Source organism: Pyxicephalus adspersus, chromosome 4 (assembly GCF_032062135.1).
Source record: "Pyxicephalus adspersus chromosome 4, UCB_Pads_2.0, whole genome shotgun sequence".
Lineage (NCBI taxonomy): Eukaryota > Metazoa > Chordata > Amphibia > Anura > Pyxicephalidae > Pyxicephalus > Pyxicephalus adspersus.
In genome coordinates this window covers 15,442,628-15,461,279 of record NC_092861.1, presented here as the reverse complement: position 1 = coordinate 15,461,279, position 18,652 = coordinate 15,442,628, and the positions used below count along the sequence as shown (strand labels likewise).

Here is an 18,652-nt window from a genome sequence, read left to right as displayed (position 1 = left end):
TCACATTCGTTCCTGGTTACAACTGGGAAAAAATAATTTAATTGTATAGTAGTCACTGGAACTGGAATATAGGGGGATATTTCCCATATTTCTGATTTAAGAATATCTAATCTATTTATAGTTAAGTGTAACTGCCCTATCTTTGGGGAGAACTCCTCTAACTTCCTATGTGGTAACTAGAACGGGAAGTTAGAAGATATGTCCCAAACGGGAACATAGAAAGCCATTAACACATAATAAAGATCCAAAAAATGGTTGTCAGAAATTTGTTTGTTCCACATGAAAGCTCAGCTCCAAATTCCTTGAGTGATGTGAATTTATAAAAGCATTCTTGTGACATTGTCAGTCAATTCTGTATCTTACCTTTTACCAACCATAGAGAAAGTACTAGGTCTAATGTCAGTTCCATGGACTTAAATTCCCTTGATAACCGGGAGCTTTAGTGCTGAGCAGGGTAGGTATGTAGCTGTAATTCTTTCCTTGGGACTGGGCAGGACAACATACAAATGAATATTTATTCAGTATCCCCCAGCAATTTCTCGGTCAACCTAGAATTAATTGAATTTATGGCGGGGATGACATCACCACTACGACACAAAAATTCTGATCCTTTCATACTTTTGGGACCTGCTTTACTGACATGTTATGCATTTATATGGGAAATTAAAGATGTGACAATGGGAAGCAGGTCTTTTAGTATGGTATTATAATTTTATAATAATGTTGGTTCTACTTTAAAGCTTCCTAAGACTGTCAATTAAATCACTCTAAAAATTCATTTGAAATGTTTAGAAAAAGTAAACAACATTTTTTCCTACCACTTGAATAAACTTGTGTTCCTCTGCCAACACACCAACGTCTGAAGTATTCAGTTGCATATTTAGGAGTACAAGATGGTAACATGACCGCAGAAAATGGTAACATGACTCCCGCTTTCTCCAAAGTCTACCCCCTGTCCTCCTCCAACTGTCTTGCCTGTCCTAAGTTGACTCTTTCACAGCAAGCTCATCTCACTTCATTAACCTCTGAAAAATGTATCTTGGAATGTCCACAACCACCCACCGGCTCAGAAAATCCATCACATAGACTACTCGTGACATCATATCATAAATGACAGCTCCATAGAAGGAAGATGTATGATACAGTGAAACAGCCAGCTTGTAGTACAAATACAGAGAATGAAACACATCACAACTCTCAGTATCTATTCATGATATCCAGGAAACTTTGTATCAGTGCTAGAGTCAGGTGTTATACGGAGTTCTAATAAATTCCCACATCTATACAGCCATGATGATTGAACATGCTGCTTAATGCAGGGCAGTACACCAAAAGAAGTGCTTGACCTTTTTGTTTCCAATTGCAACACATGGTAGTGCATTCAGGTGCATTGAACCATAGGTCTGCTGGCTATTTCATTGGGGTGACATTCAGAATAAATGGGCAGAGAACCTGTAAAATAAAAAATGGTAGCTGCAACTTTATTTGACACATGGATTTTGCACTACTAATTTTAAAATCTATCTTTCTATAAAAATAAATTTAATGTATTTTAGTGCACCCAAACACAATATAATCCATGAAGAGGTTGTTTTAAGTAGATAAAAAATACATCAAAATTAAAAATTGGGTTTTTGAGGTCAAGCAGGAGCATCTTCCAGTACATGTAAAAGTAATAATTACCAGAAAAAAACAAAACCCTAAACTGTTTTCAAGCAGTCAAGCCAAAGGCATTGCACTGCTGTAGGCTCTTTAGTACCCTAATGTAACTTTAAAATAAAACCATAATTATAAAAAATGATAATACTTACTTATAGATGGAAAGCCATCAATCCCTCTGCAATCCTAGTCCTTTCAATCCTCAACTGTCCCGTCTTCTTTCTTTATTCCCGCACGGACTGGACACCAGATGCCGCCATCTTCTTCTCCTGGGTTCTTCTTCTCACATCACCTTATCCTGCACTCTGCAAGTGCGAGATTGGGTGATACACTTCTGAAAAATGTAAAAACAAGAGTGCCACAGGCATGAGATCTTTTTTTTATCAGGCATGAGCAGAAGGAAAAGCCTGCAGCCTCCTGGGATATGGTATATATATTTATCCCATTTTGACTTTACTGCCAAGGCAGCATAGACAGAAAGGGGGGGGGAGTCTCTCTTCAATTTAAAAAAAATAAAAAATAAAGACATTTTTTCTTTTATATAAAAGGGTTAGCCACGCTTCAACCCAAGTAGAAATAGTGGTGATAGGTCAGCTTTAAGGGTAAGGTTAGATCAGTGGAAATAAACACTGCAGTTACCATTCCTGCGCACCCACTGGTAACCACTAGGCACCTGGGAGTCATAGCAGGTAGTTACTGCTAGGTTTTGAATCCATTTACAAATGCTTGTGCAGGCGTTTGCAATCAGTTACAAAAACCTAGCATAGTGTTTTTTCCTTTTTTTTAAAAAAAGAAGAAATCATTTGTTCTTGATTTGTTCTGATGTCTATCTCTTATTTTAAAAAGTACTACACAATTTAACCATGCAGTACTGCAAAACCTGCTTATGTGAACTTATCCTAGGTAAAACTAAAAAAAGTAGGAAATTATAGATTTTGGAATTTTAATAAATAAGTAATCACTTGAGACAGCTGCACTTTAATCTTCAAAACATCAATTTCCTGAACAGCTGGATGCAAATATGTCTAAACAGGAACTCATATTATACAACTGGTAAAGCAAGAGGTGATTCAGTCATTGCAGCCAAGTAGCCTGTTGGAAACAACATAAATGATGAGCATAAATACCTATAAGAAGTGACATAGAGAGCAAATTCTTATTTTGTCAGGTTTATTTCTGCCTGATGTTATTCGCCTTGTTGGAAAATCTCTGCGCATTTAAGGATTAGTGGATTTTGAAAAAAAAATCAACAGTGAAACAATTTTAATATTACTGCACACTGAAAATGTCATATAGTTTTAAGGAAACTGTGCCAATTTTATAATAGTAAAAAATAACAAAAAAAAAAGCTTAATTCGGTATTTGTCTTTTTGAATGTTAGCGCAGAGTGCCGTGATGATGCCACCTAATAGGCTGGATCCATGACGCCCTGCACTCACAGCATGTCCTCCGTCTTCTGGGTTACCGCTGAGTTGAAAACCAAGGACATTTAGGGGTAAACAGGTTTAGTCTGTGGCAAAATCTTACTTTTTTTAAGTGCTTTTGTCCTAAACTGAGCAAAGTACATAGTATAGTAACAAGTTGTTCAATGTAATTGTTGAGCAGTAACCAAGCATGACACAAAGTTATGGAGCATAGGCAGTGGAACATTTTCCTTGCCTTGTCTTGCTCAGCTGTCCCTAAGAAAGCACATGTAATGTGACAAGCCATCCTCACCCTTTATTTCCTGGACTCACGCCCAGCAAGTTACGTTGCAAATTCTTTCAAAGTCTACGAAGTGGCACATTTCTGTAAACCTATAAAACAACTCCATGGGAATCATTTTTAAGTTCTGAAATTTAATAAAGTTTTTATCCTCTGCAAATAGTCTTGGAATATTCAGTCTCTTTCTAACACTTACTTAAACTCTACAGTCCAATTGCCAAGAAAGGAATTTAACACGTTGGGCATCTTTGCTGACTTTGGTGTCTTGTATTTGTCATGGCTTTGCATTGTCAGAGCTGTGGAGGGTTTTTAGTTAAAGGTTCTTGCTTTGGCACCTTCTTACTTCTCATCCCAGGGATTTGGCAAAGTAAAGATTTCTATGAGTGGGCACTTTGTTGACTGGGCCAACTATGTGACTGTGGATTAACTTGGCTATGTCACCTTTCCTTCTAATTCCAAGGCAAAGTAGCAACTTGAAAACAAAAAATAGCAAAGGTAACATTAGGTTTAGCTAAATGAGGAAATCCTTAGATGTGATTCCATATCTAAATTTCTAATGATGATATAATTTTTAAATATGCATCATACCTTTACTGATAAAAAGTTGGTTGGGATTCTGTTCAGCTACTCCTGGCACACAATGAGGTAAGTATACAGAATTAGGAGGAAGTTGAATGTTAGGACTGAGTTTCATGGTTGCAATAAAGTTTTGGTCAGTAATTATGAGTTTTTGTTTCAATTGCAAGATAACAGTGAACCTGCCATTTTCCTAAAACAGTTATTTTTACAATATCATTAATACTTACTTTCCTGCCTCACCATACTCCATAACTCTGCTCCATTGCATGAAAATATTCTTTTGAAGTCTGCTCAGATTTAGACATTTTTGAAGGTATCACTCTCCATAGTCCTCCTTAGCTCTCACTGGTTACTATAGCTAAACTGTCATATATTGACCCCAAGACTAATCTGTAAATCTGTGTAGTCCCATTATCATATACTCTATATGATCCTTTACTGCAGCCTGCTCTGATCCACAGGGCTGGGAGGTTTAGGCTTGACCAGATTCAATCTACTGATTCATATAGTAGCTTATTCCCTAACTGACCTCTTTAGCTGCAGCCACTGTGAAGCAATCCATCTTTAACTAAAGTTGTTTGTTTTTTCTTAGCAGCTAAGCCACCTTTGATCCACCCCTCCTATGAGCAGTACCCCAACAGATTAGCCCCATGTGCTTCCTCTCGTATAGTCAGTGACTATATTAGTTTATGCTCTCATTGACCATTTGAGTTGTAGGGAGTGTGATGCAATCCATTTTCAACTAAAGTTCTTAAAGTTTTTTAATCTACCCTTGATCCCCCCTCCGAACAGTAACCCAGCAGGTTATCCTCCATGTTACCCCTTCTAGAAGTTACTCACCTACCTCTGCCTGTCTTCCCCTGCTCCTTTCTCCAAGCAGAGACCCATCAGCTAAGCTACCTCTTCTGCCATCCTAATGATGGGGTTAGGGGTGCTAAGCTGCCCTCTACAATATTGGAGCCTTCCCACCAACCTCACAAGGAGGAGAGGACCTCAAGACATCACCTGACTAGCCATAAGACTGATCAAATTTTATGATATGTACAAGGAGTATTTCTAATAGACATCTAGGTATATACCGTAAGATGCATGTAGACAGCAGAAATTACCAGTTTTCTGGGCATTCAGCAATGTTATCCCTTAAGACCACCCTCACTCTAACCTTCCCTGTAAGTTTAACACTAACTAACAATACCACTAATCAGATCTATACTATATATAGAAGTTTGAATATGATTAGTGATGTGGAATACAAATGCTTTCACAGATGCTCCTTCTGTTCTCTTGTTTGTACAGATGTTCATGGAGTATGTAGGGTAGGTCGGCAGGGGAATACACATAACTCATATCGGAGCAAATTGTGTTGTGTACTATATAGTTTTAGCAGCAGCAGCTCAGTAAATGCTTTTTATGTAGTGATATTACCAGCGAATACAACTTGCAGTCATACATGTTTACCTATTGACTGTTGCTGAAAATCATGAAAACTTTGTATTTATACTATTTATAGTGCACTAAATATTAATCCACTGCCTGTAACCAACCATTCTTCAGAAGTCTAAAAACCCTTTTTGTTATTCCTAGAGTTCTTTAAGTCACTGCTGGGTTCTCCGGTGCCATGAGCTAATTTCTTCCACTGTTTTCTTGAAGTTGAAGGTATTGCTGAGCTTTGGGGATCCTGAAGGCCTAGCACTGTTCCGGGCACACTGGCCCTATGCTTTATTAATGTCAGAACCAAAATACACAAGGCAGACCGTTCATGGGAACCTTCGAACTGTGTGCCTACACAAAGTTTTAAAGCAATTATTATAAAGCTTCTCCATAATTTTTAAAGTAGATGTGAATGTTCAAAATATGAATGCTTGCTATCTTACAGTAGACATTTAGAAATGTTATTTGTTCCTAAGCAGTGGAAAAGTTCACCGTTCACCTTGAATTTCTCCTAAATTGTATAAGATCACTTGTGGTGGGGTACTGCTCTACCTTGAGTGTTACAACTGTATATATAACTACCATGCAAGGTCATCTAGGGCAGTGGTTGTCAACCTTTTCGGACCTACAGACCACTAAATGCACTGACTCCAGACCGCGCATGCCCACTGGGCGGGTCGTGTCCATACAGGGACATGGTCCATGGATCTGGCCAGTGTGCACCCCAAGTGGGGTTAGGAGAAGGATCTCGAAGGTGTTACTCCAACTCGGCCTTTTTTTACTTAAACCAGTCTCCGCTTCTCTGAACATAATTTTCCAGTTTAAATGGTACTTACGAGCAATCTCTGCTTAGAAAGATTCATTATCTTTAGTTTTATTTGGTATGTGAACACAAAAAGACATAGGACACATCAAACTACCCCTACAATCATCTTATGACATGGTGCACCCCATCCGGGGACCTAATTACAGATGGTGGAAGCTCAAAGGTGGGGAACACTGCATCAGAATATGTTGATGGCTATGTGTCCCTATGTTCATGGTATAGCTACTAACTAAAACTTTTTTTAAGCAAGAATTTCTTGAAAGTACAACTTTTTGCATGGAGGTTTAGATCCTCTTTAAGTTTAGTTCTTGATAAGTTCCAGAAACCCTGGGTAGGTTTTAACTTTAATAATGCTCCATTCCAGGTCTTAGTAGGACAGTGGTCAACAGAACAAATGAATAGATTCCACCTCCCCATGCAGAACATTTGTTAAAAAGACAATTATCTAAGTATTTTCACTTTCAGATTTCCTCCCACTTCCTGCTTTATCTCCGGAAACACAAACAGCAAAACATTATTAAATAAAATTTCTAAACGAAGATTTCACCATTCTTTAGATAGCTTTGCATACACTTTAATGCTAGAATAGCATGATCAATTTTACTGCTATTCTCTATTCAGATTTTGCTTCACAAAAATTGAGGATAATTTTTTCTTTGCTTTATTAAAGGTCATAAATTTAAAGTTTTGGCTTCATAATATTTTCCTGCACTCTGGCTCATTTGACTGACTGGCTGTGCAAATGAAGTTTAACAGGTGGCATGCAAATGTTCCATCTGTTTTTTCAATGTATATTAGGCAATAGGCATGTAGAGCTACAACCAACATTGTGTTAAGCCATAAGGTCAGCAGTACTGAAGTGTCTTTGCGGAGTGCATAGATACTAATATCCATCCTGGGCGGTTATAGGTCCTGGTGTCAGATAAATGGAGGCAGCTGCTCCAAGCAGCAGAATAATTTAAGAAATTCAATAGGGGATGATTTACATCTATGCCTGAATTACCTTGAGAATTTTTTAAAGTATTTGTGCGCAATATACTTAGGCTGCCCAGTTGCATAAAAGTGGCTTTCAATATAGAATATTGAATATAGAATATAGAATAAAGTGCACCTAGGCTACTTCGGGGCAAAACAAATCACAACCATAATTATTATATATTATATACTTATATGGCGCCACAAGGTGCATAGTCTGGTCGCCACCTGTTCCTCAGCAGAATCTAATGTCCAATTATTTTTTATTTTGGGGGGGTGGGGGGTGGAATCAAAGTTCCCAGAGGAATACCCAGGAAGGACATATGTACTCCATAGGGATCAAAATCACTTATGCACTATAATGCTGTACACTGTAGCACTACAAGAGGATTTGTGTGTATATATATATATATATATATATATATGTGATACATTGGCCCTGATTCATTAAAGCACTCCAAGGTTGGGGAGAATACACTTTCAACAGTGAAGCTGGGTGATCCAACAAACCTGGGATGGATCTGGTCCAGGATTCAAAGCATTTGCTAGCAAATAGCAAATGACATTGAAGAAATACATTCCAGGTTTGCTTGATCACCAAGCTTCACTGGTGAAAGTGTATTCTCTCCAGCCTTGGAAAGCTTTAATAAATCAAGCCCATTGTACTGAATCTCAATATCTAAATGTAGATCTGTTGCCAAAGCTATGTGTTTTCCATTGTGGAAATTTCTCTTGACTTCCTGTGCTGAATAAATAACAGGAAGAGTGAGGAACTTTTATTCCTCATGGTATCTTTCCTCCTGTTCCATAGGCAACTATAATAGTTTAGATTTTCCATCATGTTCTATTATTGGTCACCAGGACAAATACTTAAAATGCGGGGACACACAGTTCTTGGAGTACCTCTCAGGTTTTTTATTTCTGTCCCATCAGTTCCTGTCCTGGATACACAATAGGAAGTGAGTGGGGACCAGAACAGGTGTCCCTAATAAATGATCTCCTCTGCTAATAACTATAAAATTTAGAATTTTTTAATCACTATCCATGTCTTTTTTTAACACGGGGACAAATATAGTGAATCTCTCCAATAGAGGCACAGACATCTATTAACTTTACAGGGCTTCTAATCCTCCCACACAAATAGTTTGGCCTCTAAATTCACTTTAAATTAGGTATTACAGAATGTTAAAGCAGATTTCTAATGCTTTGCAGGTGCTGGCTGATGTGCGCTGGGTTTTTTTGTTATTTGTACCTCTTGTAATTGAAAAACTTTGCTCCTTGCTGCAGAAATACACTAAGCCTAACAGTGTAGCTAATGACAGATCAGCCTATGAGGCATTAGTAAATACGGTTGTGTGACGCACATTACTAAAACCACAAATTTTCAAGGCCCGAGCATTTTAAGTTTTTGTTAATTCCCTCTGCAAATTTTTACATTTGTAGTTCTCATATAGGGAATAAGGACAAATACTATAAAAGTGTAGACTGCCACTGCAAACCCCTTTTAAAAATACTACAAGCCTGTCTGGCAATCTGAATCTGTATACCTCCCAAATTTGGAGAGAGTGAAGGATTTGGAGATAAAGTTAGACATTTTTTTAGCTCAAAGTACGTAGGCAAATCACACACCCCTGCCATACTCCCATTTTTCAGATCATTTATAGAAATGCAAACACCAATAACAGTTGCTTAAGCCAATAGGTGCTTTTTCACATCTACTTTGTGAAAGTTGAGTGGTTGGCTACCCCAGAAATGAGCTTTAAATGTATTTCCAAAATTATACCAGTGTAAGCACTTGCATTTATCATGGTATAAGCCTTTCGTAACCCTCTGTACAGTGTAAATAAAAGCCGACCAGGTCAAGAATGGTAGGAAAGAAAGAGACAGAAGGACATTGTAACGTGTCACTACTTCTTCCTTAGCAGACTAGAAGCAGGTTCAAGACCAAGCTGTGCTCTCAATAAAGTGTAGGTCCTAGCTATTCTCAGACAGGGTGGCTGGCTCATAAACCTGGATGAACAGAATAACATTTTATTGACAAATAAAGGCTTTATACAGTAGAACCCTGGCTATCCGGAACTCAGATAACCGGAAAATTCAGATAACCGGCACCTGACAGCTCCGCTTTCTTGTTTACTCCTGTAGCCCTGGCAGAGCTGTGGCAAGTGTTATGCATCCAAGAAAACATACCACAGCTCCGCTGGGGCTGCTGGTCCAATCAGGAGAGCGGAGCTGTCAGGAGAGCAGAGCTTCGCTGAATGCCCCACTCCGTGATTGGCTGAGAAAAGGGAAACCGTAATGCCGGCTGAAGCCGTCAGCACTAGAGGTGAATGGGGACCAGTCTCTGAAGTCTAGTGCTTAAGCAGAAACTACGCTTATCCGAAATTGGCCATTCCCCGTGGGTGCTGGATAACCGAGGTTCTACTGTATATGTATTACCGGTTTATATGGTTGTTTGACAGAGGTATATATTGTGATGACATGAGTGACTGCTGAAAGAATCAGTGAGAGACCCACTGATTGAGGACCATTGACTTACCTGTGGATATTCCGCACGGGAACCCATTTTAATGGTTCTTCGGTTCAGGCAGCTTGGCAATATACAGTAGATTATTCTTTTATGAGGATAGCTTGCCTAGAAAATTTTAAAATATATTTAACAACCAATTTTTTAAAATCTAATATAACATGATAGGAAATGTGTGTCCCTCTTTATTTGGTCTAACTCAACCTTTCTGAACCAGGCATTTGTGGAAGCTTGGAGTTCCTTGAGTTGTCGTTGACTGACCTCTCTGTTTTTGGGACCTACATAATTCTGGAATCAATGACACTTGGCAAAACTATCAGTGATCTTTGGGGTGGCATACTCACCACCACTGTAAGTGGAATCTTTTTTTTTCCACTGACCTAATGTAAAGGAACCCTTCTTCGACTGACCCCCAACGTAAGAAGCATTCTTCCCACTGTGTAATGTAAGGAAAGCCTTCTTTTCAAGAAGTATTCTTCTCACTGTCCCATGTAAAGGATACTTGGACAGCACCATTTTTGCATTTACCCAAAATAACTTATTTTTTTCCCAAGGGCCAGGGAAAAATGGTTAACAAAAAGTAGCTTATTATTATGTTAGATGTGTATGGTTGTTTTAATTTATTTTACTTATTTTCATGGCTCTTTGATGTTGTTGAAAGCTGCTTGCCCCAGATTTATGCTTCTGTACAATTCACGTCAGTGACATTCTCATTATGGATAAGCCATTGTTGTACATCACACAGTTGCGGTGCTATAAGAGTGAACAGTCCCACTTAAGCCGCGACGTTGAATGTTTTAATAAAATAAAGGTAGGCTTCACTGCTTGAGAATGGCTTTTTTTTATTCGGGATATAATACGCTTTTATATATGAACAAGTTGAGTTTGCTGTGTTCCTTTAATGAAAGCTACAGGACTCTGGCAAATGTGTTTGTCTTTCGCTGTAACGACCCTCCAGAAACAAAAGGATTATTTGTATGCATCCAAGTAAAATACAGATTTTCTTCTAAATAATACAGTTCTTTTCTCTCCTACACACTTAATATGGTAATCCTTTTACTTCACATCTGACTGACACAACAGCTGAGTAAAATGAAATATTACAAAAAAAGAAAAAAACTGCAAGCAAGAATAAAAAAGATGATTTGTGCTTTTTTAAAGGGGAATTCTAATCAGGAAGTAGAAGATTATTTACATGTTGTGGGTTGGAAGGGGGGCAATGCGGGATCAAAATGAATAGTGTGTAAAGGCTGATGTGTTTCAACAATACAGATATTTTAACAGCATGATTTATTTCCTGGTACAGAGCCAAACTATTGTGGCATGCTTATTCTTACCAGTGAATACAAAAATAATGAGCAGATGTAAGTATTTAGCCTCTTACATTTCTTGTTACTTATTACCGATTTTGCTCAGAAGTTTTTATTTACCATTGCTAAGACCAGACAGCTAAAGTCGCAGTTACCAGGAGGCTGGCCACCTGACTTCTCCCTAACTAGCCATAGCGTCATGTGCTTACCCAAACCCAAAAGCTTACCAAACCCAAAGCTGACAATAGAAATAAAGACTTAGACCCCTAATAAATTAAAAGGTGTACACTAATGTAAGCTAGGGATGGATAATTGCAGAAGGGACAGGCGGTGCCCATACCTGTCTGATCACAAGGTTTTATATACACTCATCTGATCCTGGTCCATTGTGGGCACCACCATCTTCCTCTTCTATTCCAAGATGCTGATCTTACTGCCATCTTTATTGTCCTGACTAGGATGACGTAACTACCAGACATGTATTAAAAAAATGCCTGCTCACAGATTTTGCAAGCAGATCTTAAGTTCCACCTTAAGGTGGTCAGTAAGATTTATGAGACGCTTCAATATTTCTCATCAACCAATCTGATTACAATTTTTTGTAGATGCAAACCACCTGCTGAAAAGGTTTTAAGTTTTCCTTTGCTCCACTCTTTATACCTGGTTTCCCAGCTAGATTTCTTTAATAGTCTTTGCTACCTTAAGCTTAAAAAATGGCCAAAATGATCATTGCACATTTGTTGTTCTTATTTTTTTCATTGTTTAAAATGACCCTTAAGGCAAAAGGCATACCTTCTGAGACCCTGTGAGCACAGATAACATGGCAACTTGCTGACTTGACAAGTTCTACAGGCAGTGTCAACTTACTAAGATGTCCTAGCAGCAGAATCTAGTGTAATTTATTGTAAAGAATATATATTCTGGGTTTTTCTTGTATAGTGAAGGACATTACTTTCCCAAGCCTAATTCTGCGGAGATGAAAAATAAACTACCTTGAACATAAGAAAATGTAGGTGGAAAGGAAAAACATAAAACATAAATACAATAATACAGAAAGCCGCCATTGCAGCAAAATATGTTTGGTTATAGCATAGGATGTTAATATTTGGTTCTTGCAGTGAACCCGTTTTCTCTTCCCATAATGCAGGAACAGGATAACAAAGAAAATCATGAGCCATAAGTATGTAATGTGCATAGTGCAGGGGGTCATGAGCATATAATATGTATAAGTATGGTCATGTGTATGCAACATACTTAGTGCACAGGTCAGGAATATGTAACACCCATAGTGGAGGGGTCAGGACTATGTAATTTACATACATAGTGCAGGGTTCAGGCGCATGTAACATTCAGAGTGCTGGGTTCAGGTGGATGTAACATTATTACCCCACCATGTTTGCACAATATATACACACTTTCACACATTTGTGCATGCATGTTCACACACAGCATACCTATAAACTGAATCCTTTTATTTGCACACATTCTGCAAACACATATATGCACAAATACACATCTCATATACATACACACACCGGCTGCTGGCTATCTCTGCCACTCACATGCACAACTGTATATTATATAACCAGCAAGGAAGTCATGTTTGTACTAGAAGTCACTGCTCCCAGCATATACAGTACACTGTTAATTGAAATACCATCTTCTTCCATCTTCATCTTGTGGGTGGCAACTGGCAAAGTTTAGTGTGCATAATCTGGGACCAGCTTCACTTTAAGATAAACTGAAATAACTTTCCAAACAATTAAGAATGTATTGTTTTTTGCTCTTGAATTTATTTGTCAGGGGTTACAGCTTTTTGCACCTCAATAATTCCCATATTACATATACTTGGTTATTCCCTATCACTTGCAATATAAGTACAATGTTCTTTTTTTTCTAAACTTGTCTGTTTTCGGGATACGGCTCTGGTGACAAGGCTTTTGGTTGCAGAGAAGTTTCTCATTTGCAATTTGTCTACAGATCAGGCCATTAGCTACAACAACTATCCTGAAGGTCAGAAAGCAGCAGAAAGAAGTATATTGAGCTTTCAGAATAACAGCTCATTACAGGCACTCTAACCTTAACAATTGTCTTTCCCTAATTCCCTCTGCTGCAGGGGAATGTACAGAATGTCAAAACATCTTTTTACAGCCACCATTAAAAAAGAAAATTAGTGCTATCCAAAAAAATACTTTTAGTACAATATATTTTTGGAATTGTGTTATGTTGAAAATAATGTCACCATGCACAGTGGCACATGAATGTCCTGCCTTGCAGACTGGGCTATATTTGCCGATAGGCAAACTGGCTTTGGAAGGGTGTTGATGTCATCATTTTGACATCAGTTGTTTGAAATGTTTCTGGGATCATTTGCAATTAACCCTGGATGTAATCATTTTCTGGTCTTGCATTTACCCTGCTTTAAGCAGGTTTTCCATTCCTATAGGCTTGCATGGGAAAGCTAACTAACCGAACACAAACCAAAGCCCATCAACACAGGCTCTTAGGTTTGTGTTTAAGTGAATGCAATTTGGTTAGAGGGTACAGCACCAAGCCACAATTTCCATTTGTCTGGATTGCAATAGTAGGCAGATGGTAGCTTCAGTAAAGTCAATGGCATGTGTGGGAGTCCTGCCCTGACAATCGTTTTGCTGTAGACCACTATACCTGTGAGCAGCAAGGCCTGGGAGTAATTGGTCTTTATCCGAGTCTGGCAAATGCCAAACGCCACTAATCATCATAAACCCCCCAAAGTAAAGCATGGTGGTGGCAACATCGTGCTTTGACAGTGCTTCTGTCCGGCAACTCTTGGATGGATTGCAAGGATGAAATTCAGAAAGTTGCCCAGAGGCAAACCAGACACAAGAAACACAAACTTGTTCGTAGATTTGTCTTGCATCAAGACAGCAATCTAAGCATTAAACCACAACTAGACAGAATTAGACATAATGGGCCTGATTTATTAAAGTTCTCCAAGACTGGAGAAGATAAACTTTCTAATTGAACAGGTCTGGAAGAGTTATGGAGGAAGAGCTTCTATAATCCTCAGGAGTTGTTAAACCTCATTACACACTATTTACGCCAGTAAATATGTCCAAGGAAATAACTCCTAATATCGATCTTTGGGCCTGATTCAATAAAGTTTATCAAGGCTGGAGAAGATAGAATATCATGGGTGAACCCAGATGATACAGCAAACCTGTGACAAATTTCTTTAAAATTATTTGCTAATAGATGGCAAATTTTTTCAATCCTGGGCCAGATTCCTTCCAGCTTTGTTAAATCACTCAGGTCCTCCCTTGAGGTTCTCCAGTCTTCGAGAGCTTTAATGTATCAGGACCAATGACTGAAATATGAAGTTATTTCCATGGACATAGTTGCGAGAACTTTCAACAAATATTTCAAGACTGCAATGAAGTTTAACAACTCTTGAAAGTTATGAAAGCTTCCTCCTCAACTCTCCTGGACCCGTTCTATGAGAGAGGCAGGCTGTTACTCGGATAGGAATGGGCTGGTACTAAATAAAAACACCCATACTATTTACTCTTGTGTACCCATTATGAGATGCTTACAATAATTGATTGAATTTGTATTTTTCCCCTTTAGGTCAATATTGTGTCTATATATCTTTCAACTGAAGGCCAACTCATATATGCAACATGATTGTATCCCCACCACAATAATCTACCAATAAAAAGTTAAAAACGGGTGACTTCTGAATCGGATTTTTTAACTTTAGTTGCTCAGCATTTTAAATTGTAGAAGATGTTAATAATTTGTGATACATTATTTTAGCCATTTCAATGGTCTTGTTTCCCTCCGTGACAAATTCACTTTAATAAGCCTGCTTTATTTATTGATGGTTCATTCATTAACCCAGCAGTGTATAAAAAATCATCAAGAAATTTCATTTATCACCGAAAAAAATATATTTTGCCACACAAAGAAATAAAACCATTTGTCAGCGTAACAACATCAGTCTAGCAGATGTGAATGTTGGTCCGGAGAGATGACGTGATCATTTAGGGTGCCTGACGGTTAATCAGTCTACAAAAACAGCAAATATAATTACAAACTTGATGGAACAGGGCTATTATTCTAATATGTAATCCTTTTGCTTGTTCACTAATTGCTTTGATGAAAATGCACATCATCTTACTTACAAAATGAACAGTTCATACTTATTAAACATATTTTTCACAGTGGTTATAAATACGTGTGAAGCCCAGCAACTTGCTATGAATGTGTAAATGGCTGGTATATTTCTTTTAAATTATAGAGTTCCTTTAAATGATGACTTTTAGCAAGAATTAAAAGTTAAGTCCACTTAATGATATGTTTTACCAGTAGAACCTTGAGTAAGCTCATAGTTCATATGTTTGGACACTTTAATGTGGGTTCTATTTGCAGTTTGCAGACACTTGCAAACAATTGTTCCCATTCGCCCGAAGATTTTGGAGTGTACCCATCTGTGTTTGTTCCTTTTGCATTTTCCATAATATAAAAAATACTTCAAATATGAGATTCGGAACTCATTGGGCACAAAAGATACACAAACCGAGAACATAAGTGCATAGATCCATCCAACAGAACCTCCGACACATATAGGAATCCAGTTTCAGGCAGAACTCAACCAGGGTTCCTCCAGGAATGCTCAGGGTTCCTGAAGCAATGATCAGTTTGTGCCTCTCAGGTCAGTTTAGCTGGCATCATTGATCTTTTTATCTATCAGTAAGGGTGACATTCTTCCTACTGGCCAGCATTGTAAGAAGCATTCTTCCCACTGATCACCACATCTGTGGCTATAGTAAATATAGAAGGGGTTCCCTGAAGACCTGAAGGATATTTCAATGGTTCCCTATGTTAAAAAGGTAAAAAAAAACCCTGACCTAGGTTTTAAGGTTATCATATCATTATACTGGCCTGGGCTCATAGGAAAATGCTGCAGATAATGAAGATGAGGTCACATGTGATAACCCACTGCCAATTCCAGAACAGAAGAGGAAGAACAACAATCAAATTCCACTCATTTTTCTACTGCTGTTTTAAAATGATCTAAAGAAGTTAAGTGGATGCAAGATTTTTTTTTTTTGCTCCCCTTACACCTTCTATTTCTGTACCCTTCATGTGACACATATCATAATTGACTAAACCAGCTTAGTTAATGTAAAACCTTATTTCAGATAAAGTGTCATGTGTTGGTATAGGGAGCATTATCTCTATATGCATAATACCATATGGAAAATGATTGCCTTCATGTTATGCATGTGAAAACAAGCTGACAGATTGTCCAGAGGCGCGAAAAGTGGTAATTGGTTTAATTAAGCTCAGGTCTGTAATCTTTGAGTATTAAATGCTACAACCTAACTCCATTTTTGTTATTAATCATGCCACTATCCTGACCTAATAATGGAGAGGACCAAATGAATAAAGCTTTGTAATGAACACTACAACATCAAAGACCAACTCCAGGCAGAGTAACCTTATCTTTTCGAAGCCATTCTTTTGAGTAACTAAATTTTTTCCCAGTAGCAGCCCCCTTTATCCAGGCTTCCTTGTAGACCAAGCCAATTAGCCTATTTACATGCATTTACATTTCATACAGCTCCTGCAGTATTGCTGGGCCACTTGGGTGTAAATATACCAAATCTCATATGCTACAGTCTCTACGCCTACTCCTTTAGGGCAGTCAAAACATATTCCTAAATTGTTATTCTCATTAGACACCAAAATAACATGAACCTGTTGGGTGATTCTGAGGCTGAGCCTCCTCAAGGTGGAAGCATAGGACCATAGGACAGTTTCTCTATCAGTGCTTCAACCCAATTGAACCTTATAAATGAAAATAATAAATGGGACCACCCAATGGAGTTTACTCTTATGCTCAGCATGGCAGCATTACAGTCCAGATCAGTGTTTCTCAACGGGAGTACCCCAGAGTTAGCTTGGAGTTCCTTGGGCTATTACAATATGTGCCTCTTTGGTCAGTTATCTTGACACCAATGATCTTGCAGGAGGAGGCATTCTTCCTACTAACCACTATGCTAAAGTACTGAGAGTTCTGAATATAGTAAATCAAACCAGGGGTTCCCTGAAGGCATGTACGTTATTTCATGGGTTCCCCCTGTTGAAAAGGAAGGGAAAGTCTGGTCAAGAAAACAAGACTTTTTGATTATTATTTTGATAGGGTATTTTGCACCCTAATCCCTCTTGGAGAAATGTCAAAACTTCTTTCAGGTTGTTATTGCTATCTGTGCAAGTTGGACCACACAAAGGAACTTACTATTTGCTCAGGCAGAGTACTCACTTTCTTGCAGCAATACAAGAGTGCAAGTACCATCAGTGAGTATCGGCAATAAACACAGACATCCCCCTGTTGTGTGTATAATTTCTTCCATCAGCAGATTTGTCACTACAGGACACACTAGTGATTTTGGGGTTGGTATGGAGATGTGATGTTTTGGAGATATTCAAAACAATGAAGATGTTCCACATTACCTGCTGTGCAGATGAATATAAAGTTTCTCTTTTTTTGCAGGCTGGAGTTGCTTTTTCACTTGAAATTGCGTGCTTGCCTGTATAGTATTTATGAGTTTTATATTAATTTTTAACAAGAATTTGGCATTTCTTTCATTCCTCGCTGTGCATTTTTTAATGTGCTTGAGCAGGAGAAATGATTCAGTAGGCAGACCTCACCTTCACTAAATAGAGATAAAAAACAAAAAACAAAAAGCCTGTAGGTAATGGAGCTCCAAGAATCCATCTATAATTGAAAATACTGGTTGTAAATGGACTGTCCCTTTAAGAGGGAATATCATGATAATCCCCTGTCGCTAAACACAGACAAAAGTTAGCAAATGCAGTATCGATAGATCTCTATTGCATGGAGTTTTAAATAAAGTGTTTTCATTACTTGAGTTTAGTTCAACTTAGATTTCCATGGTGATAAAATTGTCATTTCACAACTGCCAATGAGAATTATTTTAAGACCAAGAAGCAGACTTTGACGAATTAACCTGACAACGTCTGCAGCAAACTATTGTCTAACAGTGATGGCTGGAAAAAAAAACGGATAGTATAGATTAACTCCTTGACTGCTGTTTGGGGCTGTGCAATGAAAGACTGAATTCATGTGTTAGAACATAAAGTATACTTTCAAATCCTGAGCAAACTTCCTAAAAATAACACTTGTCAGGAGAACTTGTGCAGCTCTGCACTAATTCCCAAATTAGATGGTGATTTATGCTACACGCTCCAATAAGACTACCGAATTAAAGTTAACTTTCTGCCAAAATAAGCATGGAGCCTGTTCTATATTTACATCAGGAGCGCTGAGGGATCACGGTGTGATTGGCTGCTTCTGTTCTTATGGAATAAGCTTAACTTGGTTGGCTTATTGAGGTACCAAAGCGGTAGCAAGAAAACAGTTTAAAAAATGTATTAAGGATATTCAAACATGATTGGCCTTTTTCTGTGCAGATATAAGAAATTCCAATACAGCAACTCAGGTATAAATCAATTAAATCTGTAGTACCGTGTTTCCCCGATGATAAGGCAGGGCCATCAAATAAGACAGCCCCCCCTTTTTAGGAAAAAATGAAAAATAAGCCCCCCCCCCACAAATAAGCCACCCACCGATTA

The 18,652-nt window shown here is 38.2% G+C and overlaps 1 long non-coding RNA gene across 3 annotated transcripts in view; it reads right to left on the bottom strand.

The window, feature by feature from the left end:
- Positions 1-1,011: 1,011 nt before the first annotated feature.
- LOC140329985 (uncharacterized) overlaps positions 1,012-18,652 on the bottom strand; it is a 35,687-nt gene continuing 18,046 nt past the window's right edge. Inside the window, exons 1-3 of one of the 3 annotated variants that reach the window (XR_011920546.1) lie at positions 2,622-2,742; positions 1,812-1,993; positions 1,012-1,452 (exon numbers count right to left, since the gene is read on the bottom strand). This is a non-coding gene — a long non-coding RNA (uncharacterized lncRNA). Of the gene's footprint in view, positions 1,453-1,811; positions 1,994-2,621; positions 2,743-17,464; positions 17,713-18,652 lie in introns of those variants that run through there. The other 2 variants (XR_011920545.1, XR_011920544.1) reach the window with 2 other exon arrangements.